This window comes from Callorhinus ursinus, unplaced genomic scaffold, assembly GCF_003265705.2.
Source record: "Callorhinus ursinus isolate GAN/ISIS: 27379988/994484 unplaced genomic scaffold, GSC_fseal_2.0 scaffold1, whole genome shotgun sequence".
Classification (NCBI taxonomy): domain Eukaryota; kingdom Metazoa; phylum Chordata; class Mammalia; order Carnivora; family Otariidae; genus Callorhinus; species Callorhinus ursinus.
The window spans coordinates 15,677,803-15,697,627 of NW_027397063.1; the positions used below are offsets into that span (position 1 = coordinate 15,677,803).

General features: G+C 32.8%; 1 long non-coding RNA gene across 1 annotated transcript; it reads right to left on the minus strand.

Annotated features, from left to right (window-relative positions):
- Positions 1–1,527: 1,527 nt before the first annotated feature.
- Positions 1,528–18,932, minus strand: LOC141373442 (uncharacterized). The gene is made up of 3 exons (XR_012379481.1): positions 18,832–18,932; positions 4,418–4,537; positions 1,528–1,752 (listed from the first exon to the last, which is right to left on the minus strand). It is a non-coding gene; the product is annotated as an uncharacterized lncRNA (long non-coding RNA).
- Between the last annotated feature and the right edge of the window lie 893 nt (positions 18,933–19,825).

The window sequence follows — 19,825 nt, forward strand, 5'->3', positions numbered from 1 at the left end:
TCACTGAGCATACTTATGCAGGAGGACTTGTTAAGGCAAAGGATACAGTAGAGCATGAGAAAAAGCACAGAAAAGCCCGGGGCTCCAGAGAAGTTCCTGGAAGAGCTCTTCAACGTCTTTTCTTTAGTTATGCAGAATTCGTTTTGTCTCTGGAGAAGAACAACTGATATATGTGTAAAGAATCTCGGTAGTGGGAGATGTCCCACCAAGTTTCCTGTTAGGAAGTTCATACCCCTAGTTATGGGGCCAAACCAGATTCTGAACAGCTATATCACGTGTGAGTTACCGATAAGCAAGACCGCCCTGGGTGCCACAAGTTGTCAATATTAAACAGCTCATTATATATCATTAGTTACCAGACTTGTTCTTACCCTAGCCAAAAGTCAAAGCCAAATGTGGCTTAACAAGGTAAATAAGCAAAGAGCTGTTCTTGTCCAGTTGTAAAGTAATTCTATGTTACACAAGGATAGTATAAGAAGTAAGTTAAAGACTCCTTCCAATTTTTATTTACCTGTTTAAATTTGACAAATAACAATGCTCAAACATTAATATTTGAAAGATATGCATACCATCTGGTAAAGCATATGCTAGCTTATTTTTGTTTTTACACTTCAATAAGTACAAAAGATCTAACAGAACTCCATTTAAGATATGCTGACCAATAAAATATTATAATAAAATCCACATATAAATATATGAAATTTCTATTAATTTTTGTCATTGAAGCTATTTTTACTGTTGTCATAATGACACAATATCAAATTAGTTGTCACAGGACATTTGATTTCTATTGCTTGCTCTTTAAGGATAAAAATGAAAATTTAAAAATCAATAGACATCTGATTTAGTTTTTCAATCTACCCAAAATAGCAGAAATAATTGTATACATGTTCAAGTGGAAATTTATAAATTCTATTTTGTGCAAAGTTCAACAATCATGAAATGCATAAATACAGATCCAATTTACTTAGTGAGGTATAATTCTAAATTTGTATAAAATTTCATTAATAAAATTGAATCAGTGGCAGCTGAACTCTTTTGGTAAGAAAAATTTGTCCTTCTACTTTTTATATAGGAAACTAAACTATTTTTCCAAAAGTTTGGTCAGGTTTGTTTCTTTTTTTTTTTCTGTTTCCTATTTTAGCTTCACACATATTTATGGTATTTTGTTGACTATACTAAGTTTAGAATAAGTCACCATCTTAGAAATTCTTACAGCATTTTACTTTTTCCATATGAACATTACTACTCTTTATTAAAGATGTACAAGGGGATTTTTAAAAACATTCCTCTATTTTCTTTCCTGGGTAATATGGACTTTTGCCTCTGCCACCATTCACCAAGCAGATAAAGTCATAAAGCTACAATGGGAAAGAAAGGAATAAATTCCCATCAAATAGAAATGAGTAGAAGTCAGTTCTGGAACTGGGTGGAAGAGAGGGGAGAAAGGAATAGAAGGTAAGGGATAAATATCCTGAATGTTCCATATCATTTTTCTCCCCCAACACACACACACACACACACACACACACACACACACACACACACGAGGCAGGACTGGGCAGGTGTCAGCTGCATTCCAGCAAATAATGACTAGATAAGGGTGAAATACACTTGTTTGGAGTCCAGTAAAAGAACCATGAATGAATGACATTTCTCTTTCTCTCTGACGCTAGCAGGATCCATAACTTCCTCAAGAGAAAGTGTAGAGGGAAACCAGACTTGAATGGATGTAAGTCTTGAAATGATTATCTGAAGGAGACAAAATGAAAGTAAAAGAAATAGTTTTAAATTAGAAGAGTCTAGGATGAGCAACTCTGTTGTTTGTTTGCATGTGGTTACAGGAAGACACATTACAGAAAGCAAAGGAATTTATACATTTAATTCATCTGAGTTTATAGATTGTAAACTACGACTTTAGTCTAACATTTGTTTTATAAGCTTTCATTGCCTAATACAAGTTTCCTGGACCAGAGGGCCATATCTGCTTTTTATGTTGTTCTAGGCACAGCTCCTAGGAAAGGGTATGGCATTTAGTAAGCATGTAATAAATATAGGTTGACTGGGTTAATAACAGTTTCGGAAAATTAGTAAATTATTCTCAAGTCTATGCCTACCTCCAAGCCCTTTATTTGTTTCCCAAGTTTTTATTTAAATTCCTGTTAGTTAACATACAGAGTAATATTAGTTTCAGATGTAGAATTTACATCATGTACATACTGGACCAGATCTCTCCCATTTCTTTGTCTTTAACTTCATGTACTGGCAATACCATATTGGCAATATGGAAGTTTAGGATTCTAGCCTAGGACTCTATATTATAAGGTTTAAGCCTTATCTCTTCTAGAGGAAACAGAAAAGCCTGGTCGAGGACTTTGTTTGGAAGAGTGCAGTGTTTTGCCCACACCTGTGATTCTTATAATACAACAGGTAAGTAGCAACATTTTCTTGGAGAGAGAGGTGAGAATCAAGGTGTCATTAGGAATCAAGAATTTAGGTGTAAGATAATACTGGCTTATTAGTGAGCCAGAAAGAAAAGAACAAGAATAATGGGTAGACACCGGTGAGTGAAGAAGCAACATTCAATACTAATAAGATCTTACGACCTATCAGATCTACATATACGTGTGTAAGAGAAGCCTATTTAAAGAATATGGACCAAATTCTAATACTGAATTTATTTGTCTCTCAGTATTCTCCTCCATATGAATATTGAGGATTTTAAACTCTATATTCAAAATCTAATCCATTCTTTCCTTCTCTTTTTTTTCTTATTACATTCAACTGTTGCATTATAATCTGCTCTTAGTTTCATTTTCCTTCGCTTGGTTACCAGGAAAATGATCAGCTCAACTATTCCAGTTACAGAAATATTAGCAAATTGGAATATAGGTCAATAGAATGCAATATGTCTAGACTAAAGTGCAAGGAGAAAGGGTAAATAAAGATAGAAATTTCAAGAAAGAGTGCAAGGGGAAATATGAGGCACAATAAAGATGTCTAATATAAGATCATTTGGTATTCTAGGAGAAAAGGTAAATGTGAATAAAGCAGGTACAGTAATTGAAAAAAATACATTGACCATTTTGTTTCCTAACTGATGAAATACATAATGCTACATATAATCTAAAGAGTAGTTAATACAAAGAAACATTATCCAAGCACATCATAGTAAAAGTGCTTAAAAACTAAAGACAATGAGAAAATCTCAAAAGCAACGAGAAAAATATACACTACTTTTTTTAAAAAATTTTTTAAAGATTTCATTTATTTATTAGAGAGAGAGAATGAAAGATAGAAAGCACAAGAGGGAAGAGGGTCAGAGGGAAAAGCAGACTCCCCGCCGAGCAGGGAGCACGATGTGGGACTCGATCCCGGGACTCCAGGATCATGACCTGAGCCAAAGGCAGTCGCTTAACCAACTGAGCCACCCAGGCACCCAATATACACTACTTTTAAGGAAGTAGCAATAAGACTGACTCAAAGATGATAACTGAAATAGTGAAATAAGATAAACAATGGAACGATAGTGTTAAGTATTAAAGAAAAATAATTCTTAAGGTGTACCTCTAAATTTTTTCTATTTTAAAAATAAAGGCATAGTAAATATACTTTTAGATTTAAAAAAAGAGAGAACGAGGGGTGTCTAGCTGGCTCAGTCAGTAAAACATGTAACTTGATTTTGGGGTCATGAGTTCAAGCCCCACATTGGGCATGGAGTTTATTTTAAAAAGAAAAAAAAAATCAACTGGATTTAATACAGCTTAAAAAAAAGAGAGAGAGAGAACTCATTGCCAGGAGACTTATATTAATAAATAAGCTTTTTAAGAAGAAAGGAAATAATCCTGATGGAAGCAGAAAAATAAAGGAAATAAAAAAAGGAAATGGCAGATGCTTGAGTAAATAAAGATGATTATTAACTTTGTAAAGCAATGTGGCAATGTCCAGTATATTGTAAAATATTTATATAATTAAAACAAAGGACATCATAGAAAAAGTTAGAAGAGATTAAGGGATTAAAATATTCTCAGTGTTTGTGAGAATGGTGTCTTTAAAGGATAAAAATAAAATAAAACTATCAACCTGATTATTTACTAAGCAACTACCCATTTTAAAACTTAAGGCAAAATAAGAATTTTTCAGGTCAACTTAGCTGGGAGAACATGCTGCCAGATAAGTGGTATCCAGCTAATATTAAAGTAAAATCTACATAATAAAGAGAAATGGCACCAGATAGAAACTGTGATTTGTAAAAATATAAAGAGTTCCAGAATTATTGTATTTTAAGTTATTATAAAAGATAAATTTTTCTCACTTTTACTGTAAAAATAATTTTCCGTTTAAAGCAAAACTAATTACAATGGACTAGTAGATTATAACATATGTGGAAGAAAATGTATGAAAAAACAACACTTACCATGAAAGGAGAAAAGATAGGTATATTATTAAAAGGTTCTAAACTTATGTCCAAAGTGGCATACTATTATTTCAGGGCACATTGTGGTAAATTAGAGTCATATTGCAAACACTAGAGCAACTGTGAAAGATAAAATATGGTAAAGAAAATTTTACAAGTTCAATAGGAAAAATAAAATAGGATATTAAAAATACTTAATACTCAATAAAAGGCAGAAGATGAAGGTACAAGAAAAAAGAACAGAAGAAATAGAATATTAATTATAATATAAATAGTAACATAACAGTATTAATGTAATTTATAATTTCATTCAATGAAAATGGAAAAAAAATTCAACCGAAAAAGCAGAAATTATAGACAGAAAGGACAAAATCCAACTTTATATGTAATAAATTCAATAATGATGCCCAAAAAGATAGGTCCAAGTTCTAGTCAGCTATAGGAGAATTAAAACAGAAAAGAAATTAGAAATAATTTAAACTGAATGATGATGAAAACAAAATAATTCTGCTAAGCAGTGCCAGAGGGAAACTTATAACTTTAAATTCCTACATTAGTTAAAATAATAATAATAATAATCATCCAAAATAAATGATTTAAGGATCTGGAAAAAGAAGAGCAATTAAATTCAAAATCAGTAAGTTTTGGTAAATAATAAAAGAATGGAAATAAATAAGAGACTGAAAAACAGAAAAAAATCAATGAAGGGATTTAGAGTTTTTATAAACTTTAGCTAGACAGTTCAAGAAAGCAACAACAAGATGGATTACCAGTATCAGGACAGAAAGAGGAAATAAGACTATCAATTAAAAAAAATAAAGTAATACTGTGTACAAATTTAATTAAAATAAAAGTTAAAATTTTCTCCAGAAAAAGTAGAAAATTTGAATGAGTCTATATCTGTTAAAGGAATACATGATTGAAAACATTTTCACAGAGGATTCTCCAAAGCCTGACTATTTTCACTGATGAATTATATTACACATTAATTTTTATTATCATTTTTAAAAATATTTTATTTATTTAAAGAGAGAGAGTGTGTCCACAAGCAAGAGAGCACAAGCAGGGGGAGCAGCAGAGGGAGAGAGAAGCAGACTGCCCACTGAGCAGGGAGCCAAATGTGGCACGGCTCGATCTCATGATCCCGAAATTATGACTTTAGTTGAAGGCAGTCGTTCAACCGACTGAGCGACTCAGACGCCTTATAACACACATTTGAAGAAGCAGTATTGCCGGGGTGCCTGAGTGGCTCAGTCATTAAGCGTTTACCTTCAGTTGAGGTCCTGCTCTCATGGTCCTAGGATCGAGCCCCGCATCAGGCTCCCAGCTTTGCTGGAAGCCTGCTCCCTTTCACTCTAACCCTGCTTGTGTTCCCTCTCTCTGTCAAATAAATAAAATCTTTTTTTTTAAAGAAGCAATATTACCAACTATGTAAAAACTTTTTTTTAAAGTGAAAGAGACAGAATGCATGCCCAACTTGTTTTTTGAAAACACAATTACTCTGATACCCAAAGAAGGAAAGGCAGTAAATAGGAGAAACTTAAAAATGAATATCCCACATGAACACAGATGCAAAAATATTATCAAATCCAAATATATCAATATATGGAAATAATGTTATGAATGAATGACATTTATCCTTAGAGTGCAAGACTTAACATTAAAAGTGCATCAATATAAATCATGAATAAAATGGAAAAAATTGAGTATTTCTGTATCACAGAAAATCTTTTGCATAAATTTCAACACTTTTCAACACAACAAACTATAACTAGAAAATATCCTTGGCCTGACAAAGAACAGCTGTAAAAAATGTCTTAGGTAAAGAACAACCTGATTGTTGCCTATCTATTCTACTAAAATTGATCTAAAACTTCCACAGCATTCCCAATCACATTCTCTACCACCTTTTTTTTGGGGGGGGGGAATGGAAACTGACACCCTGAATCTATGTGTCCTCAAAATATGGTAATGTGAAATACTATGAATAGTCAAAATGTCTTGTAAAATAAGAACAAAGTTGGACTATACAATTTTACCTGATTTTAATGTTTACTTATGAGGTTATGACAAGCAATACAGTGTGGTATTGATGTAGATACAGACATACAGATCCATGGAAGAGAATGGGGAGTCTAGAAATAGATCACAGGTAGATACTCATTTTTATTCATCAAAATTGCCAAGGTAAATCAATACAGCATAATCTTTTCAGTAACTTTTTCCCTTGAACTCAATATCCCCATGGAAATAAAAAAAATTGACTCACATGGTACACAAAAATTAACTTAAAAATGATCATAGGGATGGCTGGGTGGCTCAATCAGTTAAGCGTCTGACTCTTGATTTTGCCTCAGGTCATGATCTCAGCCCTCAAGAGATAGAGCTGGGTGTGGAGCCTGCTTCAGATTGTCTCTCTCCTTCTTCCTCTGCCCCTCCCCCACCTCTAAAAAACAAAAATGGTATGGATCTAATACAAAAGCTAAAATTAGAGATCTAAAATAAATTAAAAAAAAAACTAGGAGAACATATTCACAACCTAGGACTAGGCTAAGATTTCCTAGATAGGAACAAAAAGCATGAAACCTGAAAAGAAAATACTCATGGACTTCAATTTAGAATTTTTAAATACTGTCCAACTAAAGTTACTATTAAGAAAATTAGAAAAAAAATTAAAGTCATGGAACAATATATTCCCAACACTGATTCACCGTACATAGAACTTTTATTTAGAATCTATAAAAATCCCTTACAGTGTGCCTGGGTGGCTAGTCGGTTAAGTGTCAGACTCTTAATCTTAGCTCAGGTCTTAATCTCAGGGTCATTGTTTCAAGCCCTGCACTGGGCTCCATGCTGGATGTGGAGCCTACTTAAAAAAAAATTCCTTAGAATTCAACACCATGAAGATAAACAAGCAGTTGGTTTTGAGAAAATGATCAAATGCTTTGACAAATACTTTATAAGGAAGATATCCAAAGGGTCCAAAACCACATGAAAAAGTTCTCAACGTCATTAAGGAAATGAAAATAAAATCAAAATGAGACACCAATGCACACACATTACAATTTTAAAAAGACAAAATTCTAAGTGTTGTCCAATATTTGAAGCATCCACAATTCTCTTTCTTTCTTTTTTTCAGTTTTTAGTTTTTATTTAAATTCTAGTTAACATATAGTGTAATATTGATTTCATGAGTAGAATTTAGTGATTCATCACTTACATATAATACCCAGTGCTCATCACAACAGGTGACCTCCTTAATCCCCATCACCCATTTAGCCCATCCCCCACCCACCTCCCCTCCAGCAGCCCTGTTTGTTCTCTATAGTTAAGAGTCTCTTATGGTTTGCCTCCCTCTCTCTTCTTTTTATTTTTCCCTTCCCCTATGTTCATCTGTTTTGTTTCTTAAATTCCACATATGAGTGAAATTGTATGGTATTTGTCTTTCTATAACTTACTTTGCTTAGCATAATACACTCCAGTTCCATCCACATCCTTGAAAATGGCAAGATATCTTTCTTTTTCTGATGGCAGAGTAATATTCCATTATTATATTATATATTATATATTTTATATATATATTATTATTATCACATATTGTTGATAATGCCACTATAAACATTGGGGTGCATGTGTCCCTTTGAATCAGTATTTGTGAATCCTTTGGGTAAATGCCTAGTAGTGCAATTGCTGGTATTTCTATTTTTAACTTTTTGAGGAACTTCCATACTGTTTTCCACAGTGGATGCACCAGTTTGCATTCCCACCAACAGTGTAAAAGGGTTCCCCTTTCTCAACATCCTTGCCAACATCTGTTGTTTCCTGTGTTGTTAATTTTAGCCATTCTGACAGGAATGAGGTGGTATCTCATTATGGTTTTTATTTGTATTTTCCTGATGATCAGTGATATTGAACATCTTTTCATATGTCTATTAGCCATCTGAATGTCTTCTTCGAAGAAAATGTCTTCATGTCTTCTGCCCATTTCTTAACTGGATTTTTTGTTTTTTTGGATGTTGAGTTTAATAAGTTCTTTATAGATTTTGGATACAAATCCTTTATCAAATATGCCATTTGCAAATATGTTCTCACATTCTGGAGGTTGCCTTTTAGTTTTGTTTATTGTTTCCTTTGCTGTGCAGAAGTTTTTATCTTAATGAAGTCCCAATAGTTAATTTTTACATTTGTTTTCCTTGCCTCCGGAGATGAGTCTAATAAGTAGTTGCTACTGCCAATGTCAAAGAGGTTACTGCTTGTGTTCTCCTCTAGGATTTTGGTGGATTCCTGGCTCACATTTAGGTCTTTCATCCATTTTGAATTTATTTTTGTATATGGTGTAAGAAAGTAGTTCCAGTTTCATTCTTCTGCATGTTGCTGTCCAGTTTTCCCAACACCATTTGTTGAAGAAACTGTTATTTTTCTGTTGGAGAGTCTTTCTTGCTTTGTTGAAGATTAGTTGATCACGTAGTTGTGGATCAAGTTCTGGGTTTTCTATTCTGTTCCACTGATCTATGTGTTAGTACTATACTGTCTTGATGACTACTACTTTGTAATTTAACTTAAGTCTGGAATTGTGATTCCTCCAGCTTTGCTTTTCTTTTTCAAGATCACTTTGTTTATTTGGGGTCTTTTGTGTTTCCATACAAATTTTAGGGTTGTTTTTTTCTAGCTCTGTGAAAAATGCTGGTGGTATTTTGGTAGGGATTGCATTAAATGTGTAGATTGCTTCACACAGTATAGATATTTTAACAATATTTGTTCTTCAAATCCATGAGTATGGAATGTTTTTCCATTTGTGTGTGTGTGTGTCCTCTTCAATTTCTTTCATAAGTGTTCTATAGTTTTCAGCGTACAACTCTTTTCTTCTTTGGCTAGTTTTATTCCTAGACATCTTATGGTTTTCAGTACAATTGTAAGTGGAATCGCTTCCTTGATTTCTCTGTCTGCTGCTTCGTTATTAGTGTATAGGAATGCAAGTGATTTCTGTACATTGATTTTATATCCTATGACTTTGCTGAATTCCTGTATCAGTTCTAGAAATTTTTTGGTGGAATCTTTTGGGTTTTCTCCTTAGAGTATCATGTCTTCTGGGAATAGTGAAAGTTTGACTTCTTCCTTGCTTATTTGGATGCCTTTTATTTCTTTTTGTTGTCTGCTGAGGCTAGGACTCCAGTACTATGTTAAATAACAATGGTGAGAGTGGACATCCCTGTCTTGTTCCTGACCTTAGAGGTAAAGCTCTCAGGAAGATATTAGTTGTGGGTCTTCTATATATGGACTTTATGATGTTGAGGTATGTTCTTTCTATCCCTACTTTGTTGAAGTTTTCATTAAGAATGGATGATCATTTTGTTTTTATCTCTTCTCTTATTGATGTGCTGTATTACATTGATTGATTTGCAAATATTGAGCTGCCCTTGCACCCCAAGAATAAATCCCACTTGGTTGTGGTGAATGATTTTTTTAATGTATTGTTGGACTAGGTTTGCTAATATTTTGTTGAGGATTTTTGCATTTATGTTCATCAGCTATTGGCCTTTAGTGCTCTTTTTTGGTGGTGTCTTTATCTAGGTTTGTTTTAAGAGTAATGCTCACTTCATAGAATGAATTTGGAAGTTGTCCTTACTCTTCTGTTTTTTGAAATAGTTTGAGAAGGATAGGTATTTACTTTTCTTTAAATGTTTGGTAGAATTCACCTGTGAAGTCATCTGGTCCTGGACTTTTGTTTGTTGGGAGTTTTTTGATTACTGATTCAATTTAATTGCTAGTAATCAGTCTGTTCACATTTTCTATTTCTTCCTGATTTAGTTTTGGGAGGTTATATGTTTCCAGGAATTTATATACATTTCTTCTTGTCCAATTTGTTGGTGTATAAGAATAGAATTATCATATGATCCAGTAATCCCACTACTGGGTATCTCCTCAAACAATATGAAAACAGTAATCAAAAAAGGAGTGTAAATTGACACAGTCCTTTTAGAGAATAATTTGTCAGTACCACTAGATGTTAAACTATAACTACCCTATCATCCAGCAGTTGTACTGTTTAATATATTTCCTAAAGAAATATCTGTCTAGAAGAAGGCATATACAATGACATTCTTTGTGACATATGCACCCCTATATTTTTTGCACATTATTTACAATACCAAAAATATGGAAGCAACCCAAGTGCCCATTGATATACAAATGGATATATGAATATATATATGCAAAGTGAAATATTACTCAGCTATAAAAAATAATGAAATCCTATGATTTACAATAACATGAATGGATCTAAACAGGAAAATGCTAAGTGAAATAAGTCAGTAAGAGAAAGATAAATACCATATGAATTCACTCCTATGTGTAATTTAAGAAACAAAACAAATGAACAAAAAGAGACAATATAGAGAACAAACTGGTGGTTACCAGAGGGGTGAGGGGTGGGGGATGGGTGAAATAGGTAAAGGGGATTGTGCATACTTATGGTGATAAGCACTGGGTATGTACAGAATTGTTGAATCACTATACTATACACCTGAAACTACTATAGCACTGTATGTTGATTATATTGGAATTACTATTTTTAAAAATGTGCAACCAGAAAGAAAAAAAATATGGAATACAAAAGCCATAAAGTCCGTAATTTTGACTACATCAAAATTCACACTTTAAAAATTAGGAAACAAAGCTACAGACTGCTAAAATATATTGTCAACCTATATAACAGAGAAGAGATTAATATCCAGAATAGATAAGGTATAGATGAGAAGAAATTAGTTTTTAACTTTTATAATAAGAAAAAGTTCATTTCCTATTTCCTACAACAGATACAGAGCTCATATAAATCAGTTTTAAAACCATAGAAGATTAGAAAAATATTTTAATTGATACTACTATATGTGGAGTTTGTGGGGTATTTGATATTGTAGGAGTATAAATTGACACAGTCTTTTTAGAGAATAAATCGTCAGTACCACTAGAAGTTAAAATACAACTACCAGCAGTTTTGTACTGTTTAATATCTTTCCTAAAGAAATACCTATTTGTGTATACAAGAAGGCATATGCTGTGATATTCTTAGTGACATTGTCTGAGACACTAAAAATTTAAAGCAACCTAATTCCTGGTCAACAAAAGAAAAAAAAAAAGAATTCCAACTCATAAATAAATACGGTCAGCACATACACATGCACACAAATATTTTAAAGAACATTTCCAATTGAAAAAACAATACTGAGAACAATTTAACATTGTGAATATCATCAAATGGGCTTCTGTCTATTGTATAGTAAGATTTTATATGGTAACAAACATTTTAAAGGATGACTATTTACCTTTTGATCTACAAGCAGTATACTTAAAAATAAAACTTGTTTATCTGACATTTACTCACTATTGAGACTTAGAGTGAGTGCTAAATAATTGGGTTGAATCATGAAATTGGTGATATTCAACCATTCTGACCTTCAGAAATGACAACTTCTTGTGGTTCAATATAATATAGTATAAAGAGAATAATTTCTACTTTTAATTTTCTTAGGTTATGTTTCCAAGCAAAATTCCATTTAAAAGGATCTCGAGATCATTAAAGATTATTAGTCAAAATGTGAGATGTGTACATGCCTCCTGTTTTCTCAAAAATAAATTGTTTGTGAAATGCAAGATATAATATTTAACACTATAGAGTAACAAATTAAAATTTTGAGGCAGTTCTCCCATTTCTAGGCAGATTCCAAGTTTTTAGTCTCTCAGGAAAATATCTTTTTTTAAATTTAAGGGAGATTTTTCCATTAATTACTACATTAAAGATTGCATTCTAGATTAATCTCAGACACTGTTCAGTGTTTGGGAAGTTTGTCAAAGTACATACTAATATATTCCAAATTTTAAAGATAAAATATGCTCAGAAAGTTTGTGTTACTTGTGCAAAGTTATGTTGATGGTTGTGTAGCAAAACAGCTACCATTAGTCAGTCTGCCTTGATTCCAAAATGTGTATGATACTCCAGAGTAGAAAACTGTATCCCTGATGGATCAGATGTCTCTAAGCACTTTTTCCTTTGACACTTAAATTACTGTTTGGGAAAATGACTATATTCAGGAGAAGGTTGAAATGGGTAAAACAAGGTAGAGTTAAGGCAGATATTAAGTTATTAATAACTCGTATGATTGCCCTCTGATTTTAGCACTAGGTTTTAGTTTGGGGATTAGGGACACTAGAGTTTCTTCTCAGCTGGAATATGAATAGAAAACATTATTACCTGAAACATGAATTGAGAGATTCCTCATTTATTTTTGTTGATAATTCTATCAGATATTATATTAAGTATCACTTCAAATTCTACCTTTTGGGAAACAAAAGCAGGAAGTGGAGCTAAGCCAGCTCCATCAGAGCTGAGAATTTGAGAAAGAATTTGGTTTTACAGTCACAACTAGCCATGAATGTTCCAGTCTAAAATGGAAGATTTGGAGGGAGTACAGACAAACTCAGTAACAGAGAACTAATAGATCAGGGGATAGAAATGATGGAAGTTGAGGTTGTATTATGAAGGCAAAAGCTTAGAGAAAAGAAAAGAGTAGATTCATATCAGTCTCTGTAAAATATCATCAATAAGGTAAACATCCATCCTGAGTGTATGGAACCATTCTTTTTTAGAAACAAATTTGATAGAATTTCTAGAACCTTGAAAACATTGTAAAAACCCTATTTCAAATTCAGATGAATAAATATGTCCCTGTGTAATATAAAATGGATTTTAGATCACATATTTAGAACCTCTGTGTGTAGCAATAACTCTAATATGTGATTGTCAAGTTTAATATTGCACTGAGTTTCAATCACATTTTTATAGTAAATACTTTTTATGATAAAATTCTGTTTGTCTCTATATGAAGTTTATCATGTTTCCAAAGATAAGTTCATTTTTATAGTTTTAGCATATCATTATGATTATATTAACTTGAAAGAAAAGCATTCCTTGACTTTGACTTTGATAACATACATCCAGTTAACACTGACCAAACAAAATACTGAAAAATCAAGAAATACCTTAATCCCTAACTATGAAATAAACAACACACAGTTATGTAATTGTAACAAGTTTTATTTTTTTAATTTTTTTTAAAGATTTTATTTATTTATTTGACAGAGAGAGAGAAAGGGAGAGAGGGAACACAAGCAGGGGGAGTGGGAGAGGGAGAAGCAGGCTTCCCGCAGAGCAGGGAGCCCAATGCGGGGCTCGATCCCAGGACCCTGGGATCATGACCTGAGCCAAAGGCAGATGCTTAATGACTGAGCCACCCAGGCGCCCCTGCAACAAGTTTTATTAATAATGTTGAATTCCTATAAGAATTTACTACATATTAGGTTACAAGATAAGTGAGAATTTATAAGATTGTAGTTAATACCCTTATTTTATATATGAGGAAGCTGAAACCAGAAAACTAGAGTAATCTGCCATAACTCAAACCGGCTATAATAATTGTGTCAGGATGTGAAGTTTGTGTTCTTTCCAATGTAAACTACCAATTCCTCTGAAGCTCTTATATATTCAAGACACAAATCACTGCCAGGAAGCTAAAATCAGGAAAGATGAGTAGAATTCGGGCAGAACTCTAGAAAATGGGTACAGAATCAACTAAGGATCATACATATATATGAATTTAGATGTCACATTCCTTGAATAATGATAATTATTGATGCTGATGGCATTTATTGCTATATTGCTAAGGAATCTGGATTCAATCTTGTGTTCATTAAACATGTAATATTTTAATATTTAACTTATCCTTTTTCTGAAATTAACATATGCATAATAAAATCACACACATATAAGTATATAATTATATATTTATCTACATTATATATATGTGTGTGTATATATATATATCTTAACATTGTAAATGTGTAAGTATATACATAACTGATACAGGGATCACAGTGTAGTTTTATGACATTAACAATTATTTGTTATTACTATTATTAGTGCCAGATTAAAGAGAAAATTATTTAAATATCTAAAAATCCATGTTTATTAAGATCTTCCTTCCTTCGTTCCTTCGTTCGTTCGTTCCTTCCTTCCTTCCTTCCTTCCTTCCTTCCTTCCTGTAGTCTAATTGACAAACACTGTTACACTAGGTTCAGTTGTACAGTATAGTGAAGCTTTTCTGAATTTTAAAGGTGAGGAAACAAATCCAGAATCTGTGTTTTAATGGCATTTCCTAAGGGATTCTTATTCTCTGTTGCTATAACTTTATTAGTGTTCCTACTTGCTATTCTTTGTGATCTGTCCACATAACAAAGATTTGCATGTATTTTCTTATTCTTTTCATTGTTTAAAGTGCTGCCTTTTGAATTAGGTCTTTGATTGGATGCCTGTATTTCTTCTCAGGGGTCCTAGGATATCAATGATGAAATCATTTTTTTCTTTCTTTCGACTTTTAATTTGCCTGCAAACACACTAGTTGCATTTATTCTTTAAGAATCTTCCAATGAGCCTTCTTCTTCCCTGAAGATCATATTCTTGGCTGTATTCCCTAAGTCATATTTCTTAGAATATTATGTCATTTCTGGCTTCCTCTTCCTTGGGCTAATCCATTAAACATGGAGAGTTATGTTACCTCTTCCAACATTTTACACAACCAGATCCTTAAAGGTTCCTAATCACTTCTTAATCATAAAGACATTTCCTTTACCACTATGCTGCTTAACAGCTCATTTGATGAAGTAAAAAGAACACAGGTATTTTGATCAGAATTTTGTCCCTGTGTTATTTTCCATGTCTTTTTTACCTATATACACAGAATTTAGATAATTTGCAAGGCTGTTGTTTGACTAAATAATTTATGAGAAACACCCAAAATACCACAATTTCATGTTCAGTATTTATAGATTGCATTTCTCCTACCAATCTATGTTTTATTAGATTATAAATTACATGAGGGTAAACTGTTTTAATCTCTGCATTTTAATACACCCACAGTAACATATACAGTAGTAATCAAAAGATATTATTTTATGTATGAAGTTATTTTCCTTTCATCTTGGTGAAACTAAACAACCTCTAAAAAAATATGAGTTCTGTCTTTTGATTTCTCTGTAACATATTCATCTGGGAATAGTCTGCTACTCCCTTGGTGTCAGAAATCACCTGTATGGTCTCTAAATCTGCATTCCTGGCTTTGAAATCTTGAGTTCGAGTCCTACATATTTAGTTCATTGATAGTTTACTTGTGCTGCAAACTGAAAATAAGCTCTTTAGGTTGATGTTCCCATGTTACTTTGGGGAGGGGCTATGGTATAAAAATGATCAGCAATATTATCCTCCTGCTTATTGATATTATATCTCACCACTTATTTAAATGGTGCTTCCATCCTCTCAGGCACTATTTGCCTGGAAATACATAATCTATGACTAAGTTCAGCCAAGAAAATTGAAAATTGCATCTTTTACCTCTGCAATTCTTTTCTTGTCTAGCATTCTACCCTGTTTACTTTTACCTTAGAATGTTGAAAAAGAATAGTGATTGCCCATTTTCTTTTTGTTGTTGTTGTAATATATTTCTTCTGTTTATCTTTTTCTTCTCTTTTATTGTGGTAAGAACACTTAACATATGATCTATCCTCTTAACCAATTTTAAGTGTATAACACATTATTGTTGACTATAGGTTACAATGCTAACAGATCTCTGGAAATTATTCATGTTGCTTAACTGAAACTTTATGCATAGTGATTAGTAACTCCCCATTTATCCCTCCCTGAAGACCTGGCAACCACCATTCCACTCTTTGATTTAATGAATTTGACTATTTTAGCTATCTCATGTAAGTGGAATTATGTCGTATTTGTCTTTCTATAATTGGTTTATTTCACTTAGCATAATCCTCAAAGTTCATCTCTTTTCACATAATGTGGAATTTTCTTCTCTTTTTCAGGCTGACTGGGATTTTATTGTACGTATATACTACATTTTCTTTATCCATCAATTGATTGACATTTATGCCTTTTCCACATTTTGACTATTGTGACTAATGTTGCAATGAAAATAAGAGAGCTAGTATTTTGTTGAGATCCTAATTTCAAATATTTTGGATAAATATCCAGAAGTGGGATTGCTTGATTATATGGTAGCTCTATTTTTAATTTTTTGAGGAAGCTATGTACAGTTTCTGTAGCAACTCTACCATTTTGCATTCCCACCAAAAGTGTTCAAGGGTTCTAATTTCTCCACATCCTCACTAATACTTGCCTTTTTTTTAAATTGAAGTATAGTTGACACGCAATGTTACCTTTGCTTCAGGTGTACAACATAGTAATTCAACAATGGTATGTTATGCTATGCTCACAGATGTTCCTCAAAAAAAATTAAAAATAGAAACAACTTACAATCCAGTAATTCTATTACTGGGTATTTAACCAAAGAAAATAGAAACACAAAATCAAAAAAGATATATGTATCCTTTATGCTTACTGTATTTTGTTTTTCTAATAATAGCCATGCTTAACAGTGTGAGGTGATATCTTATTAATGGTGCTACAAAAAAGAAATCTACAGGTCAGTACTCCTGATGAATACAGATGCAAAAATTCTCAACAAAATACAAGTAGGCTGAACCCAATAGCACATAAAAAATTATTATACATCATTACCAAGTGGAATTTATCCCTGAGATAAAAGGATGGTTCAACACACAAAAACTGTGATATGCCATATTAACAGAATAAAGAATAAAAATTATATGATCATCTTAGTAAATGCAGAAATAGAATTTGACCAAATTTAACACCCTTTTATGATAAAAAAAAAACAACAAACAAAACTCTCAACAAACTAGGAATAGAAGGAAAGAAACTAACATAATAAAAACCATATATGGAAAGCCATACTCACTGGTGAAAAACTGAAATCTCTTCCACTAATATCAGTAATAAGAAAAGGATGCCCACTCCCACCACTACTATTCAACATACTATTGAAAATCCTAGCCAGAGACATTAGGCGAGAAAAATAAGTAACAGACATCCAAACTGGAAAAGAATAACTAAAACTGTCTCTCTGTGCATATGACATGATCCTATATACAGAAAACCCTAACCCTAAAGATTCCACAACTAAAACTGTTAGAACTGATGTAAAATTTCAGGAAAAGTTGCAGAATACAAAATCAATATACAAAAATAACTGTACACTAACAAAACCTACTGGAAATTAAAAAGATAATCCCATGTATAACAGCACCAAAAAGATTAAAATAAAGTTAACTAAATAGATGAAAGACCTATACACTGAAAACTGCAGCACATTAATAAAAGAAATTAAACACTAACAAACTGGAAGTCATCCTTGTTCATAGATTGGAAGACTTAATATTGTCACAATGTCCATACTACTCAAAGTGATCCAAAGATTCAACGTAATTACTATGAAAATAACAAACCCATTTTATACAGAAATAGAAAAAAGCGACTCTAAAATGTATAAGGAACTTCAAAAGACCACAAATAGTCAAATTAATAGAAAGAAGAACAAAGTTGGAGGCATCACACTTTCTGATCTCAAAATATAATACATACAGTATTATGCTACAGTATTCAAAATGATAATGGTACTGGCACAAAGAGAGACGTATAAACAAATAGAAGAAAAAAGAGAGACTAGAAATAAATCCACTCATATATGCCCACTGACAAGGTCATCAAGAATACACAACAAGAAAAGGACAGCCTCTTCAAAAACTGGTGCTAGGAAAACTGCATATCCACATGCTAAAAAATGGTATCAGACCTTTATCTTAGATCATACACAGAAATCAACTGAAAATGAATTAAAGACCTACATGTAAGACTTAAACTGTAAAACTCTTAAAAGAAAACAAAGGAAAAGTTTGGTCACAATAGTCTCTTCATGATTTCATGGAGATGACCACAAAAGCACAGGCAATAATAACAGCAAAAATAAACAAGTGGGACTACATCAAACTAAAAAGTTTCTGCACAGGGGTGCCTGGGTGGCTCAGTTGATTGTCTGCCTTCAGCTCAGATCATATCCCAGGACCCTGGGATAGAGCCCTACCTGGAGTTCCACATTCAGCTGGGAGTCTCCCTCTCCCTCTGACCCTCCCCCTGCTCGTGCTCTCTCTCTCTCTCTCTCAAATAAATAAATAAAATCTTTAAAAAAAATGTTCTGCACTGCAAAGGAAACAATCAACAGAATTAAAAGACAACCTGCAGAATGGAAACAAATATTTTCAAACTATATATCTGATAAAAGGTTAATCTCCAAAATATACAAGAAACTCTTACAACTCAATAGCAAAAAAACTAATAACCTGATTTAAAGATGAGCTAAAGATTTGAATAGACATTTGTTCAAAAAAGGCATATAAATAAATGGCCAACAGGTACATGAAAAAATGCTCAAGCTTACCAATAATTAGGGAAATCAAAACTATAGTGATTTCCCATTTTCTACAAAATACAACTGAGGATGTCCATGATCTGACCGCTGGCACATGCTTACACCACTTCGGGTTCTTTATCTCACTGTTCCCTCTTATAAATAGCATATGTCAGCCACCTTAGACTAGTCAGTATTACCGATATAGCTTTGGTAACTTTCCAATGATGTTCATCCTTCCTTTGCTGCTAGAATGCTTCCCTCTCATTCCTATCATTCTTTGAAAGCTACACAGTCTGCAAGCACTGGGGTTAGTTCCTAATGCCCAACTCCATTAAGCCTTAGAACATCAGCCTTCTAAAGTTAAGGTTGGCTTACTTGGCCTTCTATAACACATAAATTCTTTTTTGGTGAGGGAATACTGGTGAGAGAGCATTTATCATTATCTTATTCTAAACATTATGTATATTTTATCTCTACTACTCATGATTTAATTCTTGGAATCACGAACTCAGTCATAGATATGTTTGATTTCTGAAATTTCTGAGGAGTGTTTCTTGTATATCCTTTTATTACATCTGTATAGATCTTTATGTGACAAATTATTTCTGCATATGTTATACGTTTTTTGTTTCCTATCAAAAGCTTCATGAGACAAAAAGATATAAAAACAGGATAAAATACTGTATGTCAGGGCAATTGCAGTGAGCTCATAACACATTTTGTTCTCATTTAATCAATACCAAAACAGTGGCTTTGAAATATTTGGAGGCTTGCAAAATATCAGCCAAGAGCAGAGGGTCAAAGACCACTTTACAATTATTTCAACTCTAAGATTTGGGAACAGCTTGTGTTTGGGTAGTGTGAAATAAACGTGTCACATTTCATGAAGATATATCTCTATTTTATATTAATTTGAGAGCATAATTGCTCACCTTGCTCGGGAGAATACAGAGGCCTGGTGTGGAGATGAGCAATATCCTCTGTCTGCGTCAGCCTGGATCACTGAATCACAGCATGTATG